General features: G+C 45.5%; 1 pseudogene; it reads left to right on the top strand.

Moving 5' to 3' along the window:
* Window positions 1–11,883, top strand: part of LOC111956965 (schwannomin-interacting protein 1-like) — a 97,605-nt pseudogene that overhangs the window by 13,335 nt on the left and 72,387 nt on the right.

The following is an 11,883-nucleotide window of genomic DNA, read 5'->3' as shown; positions in this document are numbered from 1 at the left end:
ACCTCCACCCAACCCACATCCACTCTCTCCTGCCCTTTACCAACACCCATCAACTGCCTGCTGCCCTCCACCCAACCCCATCCACTCTCTGCTGCCCTCTATCCAACCCCATCAACACTCTGCGCCCTCATCCCATTCTCTGCGTTTGTTTGGTGACAGGGTTAAGAGGTGGGAGTGGATAGGCTAGGATCAGGTGGAGGGTGGGAGGGAGGGAAAGGTCCAGACCAGGGGAGGGAAAGGGGGTTTAGAGGTGGGCAGGGCCATGGCCAGGTGCTGGGGCTCCGGTGTCTGGTTCAGCCCCCAAGCGTCTGGGACTCTCCCTAACCCGCCTGTGTGTGTCAGTACCCGCTCCAGCACGCCCGGCCTCCTACACACTCCTCACACACACTCCTCACACACTCGCGCTGTGGGCAGACCGTGCTGTCCAGGCTTCAAAGTCGGACTGTTTTCTCTCTCTCCTGCTGGTGCTCTACACACGTTTCTGTTACTGCTTCAAGGTTCTGGCTTTTCTCAAATTTTCCTGTGAGCGATCGCCAGCGGCTGGGAAGATCGTTTTTTTAGTGGAAGAGTTTGCAGCTTAACCTTGGATTCCACACAGCAAGTTGGGCAGTACACCCAGGTAAAAGTCCACTCCTCTCATGTCAGGGGTGGTCACCTTAGTATAAACATTGTACTTTGGATTATAACTTGTTCTTTAGATCGTTTTGCACACTTTATGATTGTGCTTATCCTTTTTGACGAATGATATTGTCAGTTACTTCAATGTGTTATTGTACATAGAASATGTATTTTTTCATACGGTTTCTTTGTAGAGGACTGTAGATTTTACTCTTTCATAGACCCACTTCAGTGATGATACAGCGTTCCACAGTACATACACAGAGAGAACGAAGAGCCTGTGTGTTTCACCATAGACCCAGCACAGAGAAAGACCACGTGTCTTTCAGTAGTCGGAGGGGTGTTTAATATTCTCCACCACTGTCTGCTATGTGGCGTCTAACAAAGAGCAGGTGTGTCTTGGAGGAGGAGAGAAGAGGGGGATGATCCCAGCCACGATGCCTTATTACTACCTGGGACTCACTGGTCAGGCTGTTCTCTCTGTCTCTCTGTCTTACTCAAAAACCACCCTGTCATCATACTTAGTTTCCTGTGCTAATGACTACATTACTACCATACCCTCTTTCATGCCATGTTTCCACCTGAGAGAGTTTGACCTGACTAAGATCCAGTTTGAACCAATACATTGTGACAATCCGGCAACATTGTAACTCTGTGGTAATATAGTCAGTCAGGCTCTGTCCTCTCTGCTCTGTTGTCTCTGTCTGGCGGTCGTGACTTTGCAGTGGACATAGTCAGAGGTTTGTCCTGTTCAGCGAGGGGTCTGATGTAGCTGTTGGCCTGGAGCAGTGTTGTGTTGTGGTGGAGGAGATGTGCTTGAGGACTAAACCACCTGGCAGCTACAACACAGACTTAGACTGCGTCCCAGTGACTTGTCTGGTGCTAATGCCGTTGGCTCTGTAACCGTGTGTGGTCAGCCCTGTATAAGTTCAGCTCGTGTGGTTTGGTCAGGACCCTGTACGGTCATTGATGTTGTGTGGACATGTTTTAGGCACCTTGAGAGTTTGTGGTCAAAGAGTGTTGGAGTCAGTGGGTGGGGAACTGTGCTGTGGTCCAGCTGTTCTAACATGACCATGTGTCTGATCACAACCACCATCTCTGCGTCACACACACACCTGGCCCTGACATTTACAAACGTTCACTGATACAATATATAGAGAGGGAGCAGAATACTGTTCGCACGTACTGTACAACACATGGAAACAAGTACGTTGCAGGGTCATCAGGTTGGGCTCTGGTGTTAGGAGCTACACAGGACTGGCACAGGAAACACACACAATCACATCCGCTCTCAATAGATGTCAACGTGCAGTTCTATCAGTGACGGTCTCGATGACCCCGCCTAGTAATGACATGCTAACACACACACTCACAGCTTGACTGCTCTTCCCTCCCTTCTACATTCAATCTATCTCCCTGGGTATCAGTTCAGTGTACGCCACATAGCCTAGATAGCCTGGGATAAGCAGTTAGGTGTGATGTCATCAAGGCGAGCCAGCTGCAGTGCGGGGTCCCGGTCGGTGTGGAGGGAGACCAGAGCTACGCATTCCATCAGCGTCTCTCATATACACACACACACACACACACACCCTTCCTTTGATTTAGTCACGGTGAGTCACTGAGCTCCTAGAGAGAGCAGAGAGGTGTGGAGCTGTTCACTTAAAAAGCTAAATGTAAATATACAGTACAAACTACCATCATCAGAGAAACGCCTACCTTTTTGCTAACCTCACACCTACCCTTGACCCAATGTATTGTAACTAGATCATCCACCGTGCTGTATACTCGCCCTCTGGCCAAATACCCTTTCCCCCGACTCCCACTTTTCCTCCAGTTCCATACTGTTTTCCACCTGGTTCTCTCCCCCTCCCTCCTCCCTGTCTCCCCCTTTCTCCCAGTCCTGTTCCCGGCTAATTGTCTTTTTCCTCAAGCTGTCAGAGTACATTACGGCCCCCTCTCAGAACAAGCAGAATACAGCAGGAGAGACCATTTTCTCTGCCTCCCTTGCCTTCCCCTCTCCCCCTAAGAAAACGTGGGCTGGTGTGATGAAAGGGCGGAGGGGCTGAGAGTGGCAGAGCATGGTGCAGAGGAAATGGGGATTTATGTTGCCGTTAAGAGCTGGGTTATAGCTCTGTGTCTGTCACTCAACGTTCTGCACAGTCACTGCAGACCAGAGAGAGGAGAGAGAAAACAGAGAGAGTGAGAGAGAGAACTGTTTATAGCTTGAACAAGAGAGGGAGGGACCATAGATTAACATCACAAAATATGAAGGGAAAAGAGCAAGGCCCTATATCTTTATAGCATGGGAAAAGACAGAGCAAAGCCCTATATCTTTATAGCATGGGAAAAGACAGAGCAAAGCCCTATATCTTTATAGCATGGGAAAAGACAGAGCAAAGCTCTATATCTTTATAGCATGGGAAAAGAAAGAGCAAAGCCCTATATCTTTATAGCATGGGAAAAGAAAGAGCAAAGCCCTATATCTTTATAGCATGGAAAAGAACAAGCAAAGCCCTATATCTTTTATAGCATGGGAAAAGAAAGAGCAAAGCTCTATATCTTTATAGCATGGGAAAAGAAAAGCAAAGCTCTATATCTTTATAGCATGGGAAAAGAAAGAGCAAAGCTCTATAGCTTTATAGCATGGGAAAAGACAGAGCAAAGCTCTATATCTTTATAGCATGGGAGAAGAAAGAGCAAAGCTCTATATCTTTATAGCATGGGAAAAGAAAGAGCAAAGCTCTATAGCTTTATAGCATGGGAGAAGAAAGAGCAAAGCTCTATATCTTTATAGCATGGGAAAAGACAGAGCAAAGCCCTATATCTTTATAGCATGGAAAAGAAAGAGCAAAGCCCTATATCTTTATAGCATGGGAAAGAAAGAGCAAAGCCCTATATCTTATTAGCATGGGAAAAGATCTATACTTTATAGCATGGGAAAAGACAGAGCAAAGCCCTATATCTTTATAGCATGGGAAAAGACAGAGCAAAGCCCTATATCTTTATAGCATGGGAAAGAAAGAGCAAAGCCCTATATCTTTATAGCATGGGAAAAGATCTATAGCTTTATAGCATGGGAAAAGACAGAGCAAAGCCCTATATCTTTATAGCATGGGAAAAGAAAGAGCAAAGCCCTATATCTTTATAGCATGGGAAAATAAAGAGCAAAGCCCTATATCTTTATAGCATGGGAGAAGACAGAGCAAAGCCCTATATCTTTATAGCATGGAAAAGAAAGAGCAAAGCTCTATAGCTTTATAGCATGGAAAAGAAAGAGCAAAGCCCTATATCTTTATAGCATGGGAAAAGACAGAGCAAAGCTCTATAGCTTTATAGCATGGGAAAAGAAAGAGCAAAGCCCTATATCTTTATAGCATGGAAAAGAAGAGGCAAAGCTCTATGCTTTATAGCATGGGAAAAGACAGAGCAAAGCCCTATATCTTTATAGCATGGGAAAAGAAAGAGCAAAGCCCTATATCTTTATAGCATGGGAAAAGAAAGAGCAAAGCCCTATATCTTTATAGCATGGGAGAAGACAGAGCAAAGCCCTATATCTTTATAGCATGGGAGAAGACAGAGCAAAGCCCTATATCTTTATAGCATGGGAGAAGACAGAGCAAAGCCCTATATCTTTATAGCATGGGAGAGAAGAAAGAGCAAAGCCCTATATCTTTATAGCATGGGAAAAGACAGAGCAAAGCCCTATATCTTTATAGCATGGGAGAAGACAGAGCCAAAGCCCTATACTTTATAGCATGGGAGAAGACAGAGCAAAGCCCTATATCTTTAGCATGGGGAGAAGACAGAGCAAAGCCCTATATCTTTATAGCATGGGAAAAGACAGAGCAAAGCCCTATATCTTTATAGCATGGGAAAAGAAAGAGCAAAGCCCTATATCTTTATAGCATGGGAAAAGACAGAGCAAAGCCCTATATCTTTATAGCATGGGAAGAAAGACAAAGCTCTATATCTTTATAGCATGGGAGAAGAAAGAGCAAAGCCCTATATCTTTATAGCATGGGAAAGAAAGAGCAAAGCCTATATCTTTATAGCATGGGAGAAGACAGAGCAAAGCCTATATCTTTATAGCATGGGAAAAGAAAGAGCAAAGCCCTATATCTTTATAGCATGGGAAAAGAAGAGCAAAGCTCTATAGCTTTATAGCATGGGAAAAGAAAAGAGCAAAGCCCTATAGCTTTATAGCATGGGAAAAGAAAGAGCAAAGCCCTATATCTTTATAGCATGGGAAAAGAAAGAGCAAAGCCCTATAGCTTTATAGCATGGGAAAAGACAGAGCAAAGCCCTATATCTTTATAGCATGGGAAAAGAAAAGCAAAGCCCTATAGCTTTTATAGCATGGGAGAAGAAAGAGCAAAGCAGAGGGAGAGAATGGCAGCATGGTTTTAGCTCAAAGACAGAGTTGAAACAGCCATCCTCACCTGTCAGTGGGTATACCGCTAGAATAAAGGGCAGAGTCAGGCACAGTGGTTTGGTGTGTTTGTTCCTCTCTCCTCCACTCTCACCCCCCTCTCTCTCTTTTTTTCTCTCTCTTTCCATTCTTCCCTCCACATGGGCGGGGCACGGCAGCGCTGGTGAATTGTGTGGTTGTGTATGTGTGTGTGTTTGAGCTGAGGTGGGCTGAGGACCGGGCACTAGACAGGGCCTCCCAACAGGGTCTGTTTATACCAGGCTAAAAATAAAAGTCCTGTTCAGAGCAGACACACACACACACAGACTCTATCCCTGCCAGAATGCATTGCTAACGCAGGGCAACTCTTTAAAGAGAGAGTGTCCTTTTCTTACGCACAAACTCATGAGAGTTTCTGTCTCTTTCTGTCTCTCAACAAGATCTCATAGTTTTTTCTTCGAAATTCGACACATTATGGATGAATGTCTATTTTTGACGCATTCATTCTGCGTGGTTACAGGGTTAATTGTGGTGGGTAGTCTGGGGGACCATGAACCTTTAGCTCCCACTTCCCTATTTTGGATGGTTATTTGTAAAGGCTTTCAATGGTATTACATGGCGAAAATTGAGCTCTCTCTTCTTCTCTCTCTCTCTCTCTCTCTCCTCTCTCTCTCTCTCCTCTCTCTCTCTTCTCTCTCTCTCTCTCTCTCTCTCTCTCTCTCTCTCTCTCTCTCTCTCTCTCTCTCTCTCTCTCCTCTCTCCTCTCTCTCTCTCTCTCTCTCTCTCTCTCTCTCTCTTCTCCTTTTTCTGTCTGCTCTGTCTGTCTGTCTGTCTGTCTGTCTGTCTGTCTGTCTGTCTGTCTTGTCTGTCTGTCTGTCTGTCTGTCTGTCTGTCTGTCTGTCTGTCTGTCTGTCTGTTGTCTTGTACTTTCGTCCTCTCCCTCCCTGTGTGTGACAGCATGTGAATGAGGCTGGTAGCCAGGTCATGTGGAGAGCATCATCTGTCACTGCCACACTGAACACACAGAGCTGTAGCCCTGACACATCCTCAGCATGACTATACAAGCCTGTTGACCAGAAAGAGACATTCTGACAGACTGGCACCCAGGAAATACAGACTGGACTATACACCAAGGTTATACAGATTGAATATATACCCAGGCTATACAGACTGACTATACACCCAGTGTCACGCCCTGACCGTAGATTGCTTTGTATGTTTCTATTTTTAGTTTGGTCAGGGTGTGATGTGGGTGGGTATTCTATGTTTTAGGTCTAGGTTTTCTATTTCTATGTGTTTGGCCTGGTATTGTTCTCATTCAAGGCAGCTGTCTATCGTCGTCTCTGATTGAGAGCCATACTTAGGTAGCCTGTTTTCCCACTTGTGTTTGTGGGTGATTATTTTCTGGTTAGTGTTTGTTGCACCTGTCAGAACTGTTCGTTGGTCGTTCTGTTGTTTTTGTTCGTGTATTCATCTTGATTAAAAGTATTATGGATACGTACCACGCTGCACTTTAGTCCTCCTCTCCTTCTCCCGACGACTTTCGTTACACCCAGACTATACAGACTTAGCTATACACCAAGGTTATACAGATTGAATATATACCCAGGCTATACAGACTGACATACACCGCATACAGACACTATACACCCAGGCTATACAGACTGACTATACACCCAGGCTATACAGATGACTCTATGCCCAGGCTATACAGACTGACTATACACCTAGGCTTTACAGATTGACTATATGTCAGGCTATACAGACTGACTATACACCCAGGCTATACAGATTGACTATATACCCAGGCTTACAGACTGACTATATACACCCAGGCTATACAGATTGACTATACACCCAGGCTATACAGACTGACTATACACCTAGGCTATACAGATTGACTATACACCCAGGCTATACAGACTAACTATACACCCAGGCTATACAGATTGACTATATTGTCAGGCTATACAGACTAACTTACACCCAGGCTATACAGATTGACTATACACCCAGGCTACAGACTACTATACACCTAGGCTATACAGATTGACTATATTGTCAGGCTATACAGGACTAACTATACACCCAGGCTATACAGATTGACTATATACCCAAGGTTATACAGACTGACTATACAACCTAGGCTATACAGATTGACTATATACCTAGGCTATACAAGATTGACTATACACCCCAGGACATATACAGAGCTGACTATACACCAAGGACTAAACAAGACTTGACTATACACCCAGGCTATACAGACTGACTATACACCCAGGCTATACAGACTGACCCCTCTGACTCTTATTCCCCATGACATAACTTAACAGGGAGTTTACAGGGACACTGGGAGTTTCTCAATTGGTTTTGCTATCTCCTCCGTCCTTTCCTTGCCTATTTTTGAAGGTCAAAGGTAGTCGAGTAAAGGAGGAGAGGAAACGTGGAAACAAATGCGCTTGTATGAAAAGAGACTCCCTCTCCATTCGCGTCATCAGGCAAATGACATTTACAGGAGTGGAATCCCAAAATAAATGTGTAAAGTGATAAAACAAATGTTGCTAGTTGTGGCAGACATTTTACAGATAAAACACTCACCAGTTTCTGGTTTTTAAATGTGTGCATCCTTTTGTCCTTCGAGAAAACAACAGCTGATTGAAAGGGGGTGTGGCAGATTCTAAAACACTTCTGCGCTACCTGCTGCGAGAGGCATCCTCTGTACAAGTAAGTAACTCTCCTCGACCACTCGACCACTTATCGGTTTTCAGGTGACGGAGGAGAAAGAACAAAGGAGTTGAGGACAGTCTTTTGCCCAAATGAGAATCCCCCAAAGCAATCACTGTAGCCCACTTCCAACAACATAACGAACCCACAACTGCTAATGAGGGGGGGGGAAATTATATTATTTTGTCAGATGGAGAATCCTCTATTATATGTCCCATTGTGCCACCTTTATGTATAGAGGGTCTCTTCCAGAGACATACACATTGAGATCAATGATCTCTCCTCTGTAGTGCTAGCCAGGCTCTAACTGAAGCCACATGATCAGAGAGAGAGAGAGGGAGCGAGGGAGAGAGAGAGCTCATTACTGAGGGGGTCTCAGTCAGGCTCCTCTCCTCCTGCTGAGACCCACTGGTTAAATATTCAGTGTTTTTACACTGACAGAAAATGTCAGCTCTAAAAGCATCTGTGCTCCTCTCATCCAGCTGTGAGGGTGGAGGGAGGAAGGGATGAGAGAGTCTGCGCGAGAGGTCAGAAGGAGCTACAGCTGCTAACTCCTCCACACTCACTGCCTGAGAACATGGTTAAATATTCACGTGTTTTATCACACTGACACGAAATGATCAGACTCTTAAAAGCATCTGCTGGCTCCTCTCATGCTCAGCTGTGAGGGAGGGAGGGGGGACAGGTGGAGGAAAAGGGAGATATGGATGGGTCTGTAGGGGGGAGGGTGGGGGGAGCAACCATGGGGTGGGTTGATAGGGAGGGGGGAGCGAGGGAGGGGGGAGGGATTGACGGAACGACAGCCGTGAGGGAGGGATGGATCTCAATTTCCCTAATTTTTTAGTGCGAGGAGACGTATCGAGGGACCGGTAATGAGGGTGTCAGGAGTGTGAGAAACGCATGAGAGGTGGAGTCTTAACTATGAGTTAGCGAGAGGGAGGGAGGGAGGGGAGACTTGCTGGTTGGTGGGTGTGTAGAGTTCTGACGGGAGGTGTAATTTTCATACGTTCGTGGCGTAGTGAATTGGGTGGGCGGAGGGAGAAGGGAGGGGAGGGACGGCGACAGGCAAGAAGTGCTCAGAAGGTGCACACTATTAACAGAGCGAGAAGGAGGAAACTTTATTGTTCAATAACTGACTTTTAATTTAGTGAATCCTAATTCTCATAGATATTTTGTCGGCGTGAGTTTATAGAGTCTGCAGGGCGTGCTTTAAAACTAAAAAAACTGTTTGATGTATGACTAATTGCCAGGAAATTACTCGCTTATCATTTATACCTCAATACTGATTCATGGTTTTCCAACACGCTGTTGACTATCATTTTCTCAGCGTAGCGTTGGTGTGTAGAATTAAGACCTACTCCAAAAACCTCAACCTGGAACCATAAGGTTATAGAATGTTGTGTGTCTGTGTTGAGTGCGCAAGCCCTCAAGCTCCTTAGGGATGATAGCTTAGCACTTGTTTCTGTTCCTCGTTTTTCTTTCCTACTGTTTTCCTGTCTGGGCTGTCCGTTCACTGTCTCTCTGTGCCGTTCCTCCTACTCAGTTCTTCTATTGTCTCGTGCTACCCTGGGGCTGTGGTAAATCCGGAGATATCTGTCGTGGAACAGAGTTAGGCCTTCTCTATGAATTAGATTACCGTATTTTTATTTCCGTTTACCACGTCAGGATTGTTCCACTTGTTTGGATAATGTCTCGTGGTCTCTTCGCTGATATGATCTCCATCTCTTCTGGGTGCTTCTTCCGTCTCTCTGTAACCCGTGGTGAACAGTCATGGCATGGCATGTTACAGAACTACCATCACACTCCACGATCAAGCATGCCTGCTTGCGCACAGGGATTCAGAGTACTTCACAAATTTTAGCTAATCCAAAGTATATTGTTTTGTATTGGTTGTCCATGATGAAACAATAGTTGGCTACTGTGTAGAAGGACAGAACGCTCTCTCCATCATCAATATCTCTCTCCCACTGATGTCTCCCTCCCTCTCTCCTCCCTCCTCTCTCCGGTCAGAGATAGACAGATGTCTCTCACACTGTATGTCCTCACTGGAAAGTGTATGTGATTGAGAGATCGCGCTCTCTGTCTGTTATTGATCTCTGTTGTGCAACGGTGGCGTTTATCGATAAGCCCAGTCCAGGGTTTAATGATCTGGAAGTAGATACGATGTCGTTCCTGGTCTGATCCGAGTGGCCAGGCTCTGGATCGTTGACTCTGGTCTGGAAGGGTCAACAGGGTTAACAGTGGCCCTCTGGCTTATGGTAGAAAGTCCAATAGACAACGAGTAGAGAGGACACCTACACACTACAGGTGTATTAGGACGGATCCAGTGTTTCAGTAGTATTAACCATCACACTGTCTTTTACTACTTCAAAAGGCTCACTGCTCCCTCTCTGGAAATAGCAATACACAACTAAAAAAACACAGTAGGAATATAAATCCTAAACACACACACACACGTACACGCACACGACGCGCACACACACACGCGCAAGCGACCACCAGGCACAGACACATACACACCACACTCTCTCACCCATGAGCTATTTGTGATCTTGAGAGGTTTATCTCAGCACCTTCAATCTCTCACATCACCATGGTAGCAGACACATCTGCTGACTCTTTGTCAGGTTTGTGATTGAATCAGCAAGGTGGACAAAAGAGCACAGCATCACCGACCGCGCATATGAGACTGTTAACTCACACATGCGCAACACAACACACGGACATACGCACTCACGTACGCACGCATCACACACACACACACACACACACACACACACACACACACCCACCACACACACACAAACACACACACACACACACACACACACACACACACACAACACACACACACACACACACACACACACACACACACACACACACACACACACACACACAGACAGGACAAATATCCAAAGATCTGATTATCTACTATCCTATTGGCAGCGATTACGGCCCAACACTCAAAAACCAACAGGGAGTAGCCTAGATAGAGGTTATAATCTAGAGATTATAATCTGTAGATTCTGACCTAAGTAATTTAGAATATGTGAATATCATCATACTGTGCACTGTAAGGTATGTGTGTTAGAGTGACTTTTAATCTCTCTAATCTCACTCTGTGTGTGTGTGTGTGTGTGTGTGTGTGTGTGTGTGTGGTGTGTGTGTGGTGTGGTGTGAATATGCAGTGGAGAGTGTTTAGAGTTGTACCAGGGAGCAGGCCCAGCCCTCTTTCCTCTCTCTTCTTTTCTCATCCCTCCTGATCCTCCTCCTCCTCGTCCTCCTCCAACACAGAAACATACAGAATCAAAACAGACCAGCTATGTGTTGTGTGTGTGTGTGTGTGTGTGTGTTGTATGTGTGTGTGTGTGTGTGTGTGTGTGTGTGTGTGTGTGTGTGTGTGTGTGTGTGTGTTGTGTGTGTGTGTGTGTGTGTGTGTGTGTGTTTGCTGTCCCTGTTTCCGAGGGTGTGTCACAGATACACGCATTCAAGCGGAAATAAGAAATCTACAATCAGATCTGACTGATCGTGGCCCATGACATAAAACTGTAGACCAGATGAGAGGACAGAGACAGTTGGCTCTAGCTGATCCCAGGTCAGATATAACCTGATGGTTCCAGTTAGGTTTTGGAGTTAGTAGGGTAATAACATAATGGAGGGCATATCTTATTCATTTATTCAAGACAGTTTGTTTTTTTGTTTGTTTTTAGTTTTGTTTTATTTTCCTTTTTTTTTTGTTTTTTTTTTTTTTATTTTTTGTTTTTTTTTGCTTTTCTATTGTTTATTTTTTTCTTTTTTTTTAGTTTTTGTTTTTGTTATAGTTTTTTTTATTTTTTTTTTTAGTTTTTTTTCCTCTCTCTTCTCTGTTTATCTCCTTCTGCATCTTCTGCTCTCCCTCCTCCCTCTCCTCTCCCCTCCCCACCCACCCACCCTCCCGCGCTAACCCCACCCAGTCTCCCTCCCTCCCTCCTCCCCTACAGCCCACCCAGTCTCCCTCCCTCCTCCCTCCCTCCCTCCCTCCTCCCTCCCTCCCTCCCTCCCTCCCTCCCTCCCTCCCTACAGCCCACCCAGTCCTCCCCCCCCTCCCTCCCTACAGCCCATCCAGTCTCCTCCCTCCCTCCCTCCTC

Source organism: Salvelinus sp. IW2-2015, linkage group LG4p (assembly GCF_002910315.2).
Source record: "Salvelinus sp. IW2-2015 linkage group LG4p, ASM291031v2, whole genome shotgun sequence".
In the NCBI taxonomy this organism is placed as follows: domain Eukaryota; kingdom Metazoa; phylum Chordata; class Actinopteri; order Salmoniformes; family Salmonidae; genus Salvelinus; species Salvelinus sp. IW2-2015.
The sequence above is the reverse complement of the archived record's forward strand: the minus strand, read 5'-3'. Positions and strand labels throughout refer to the sequence as shown.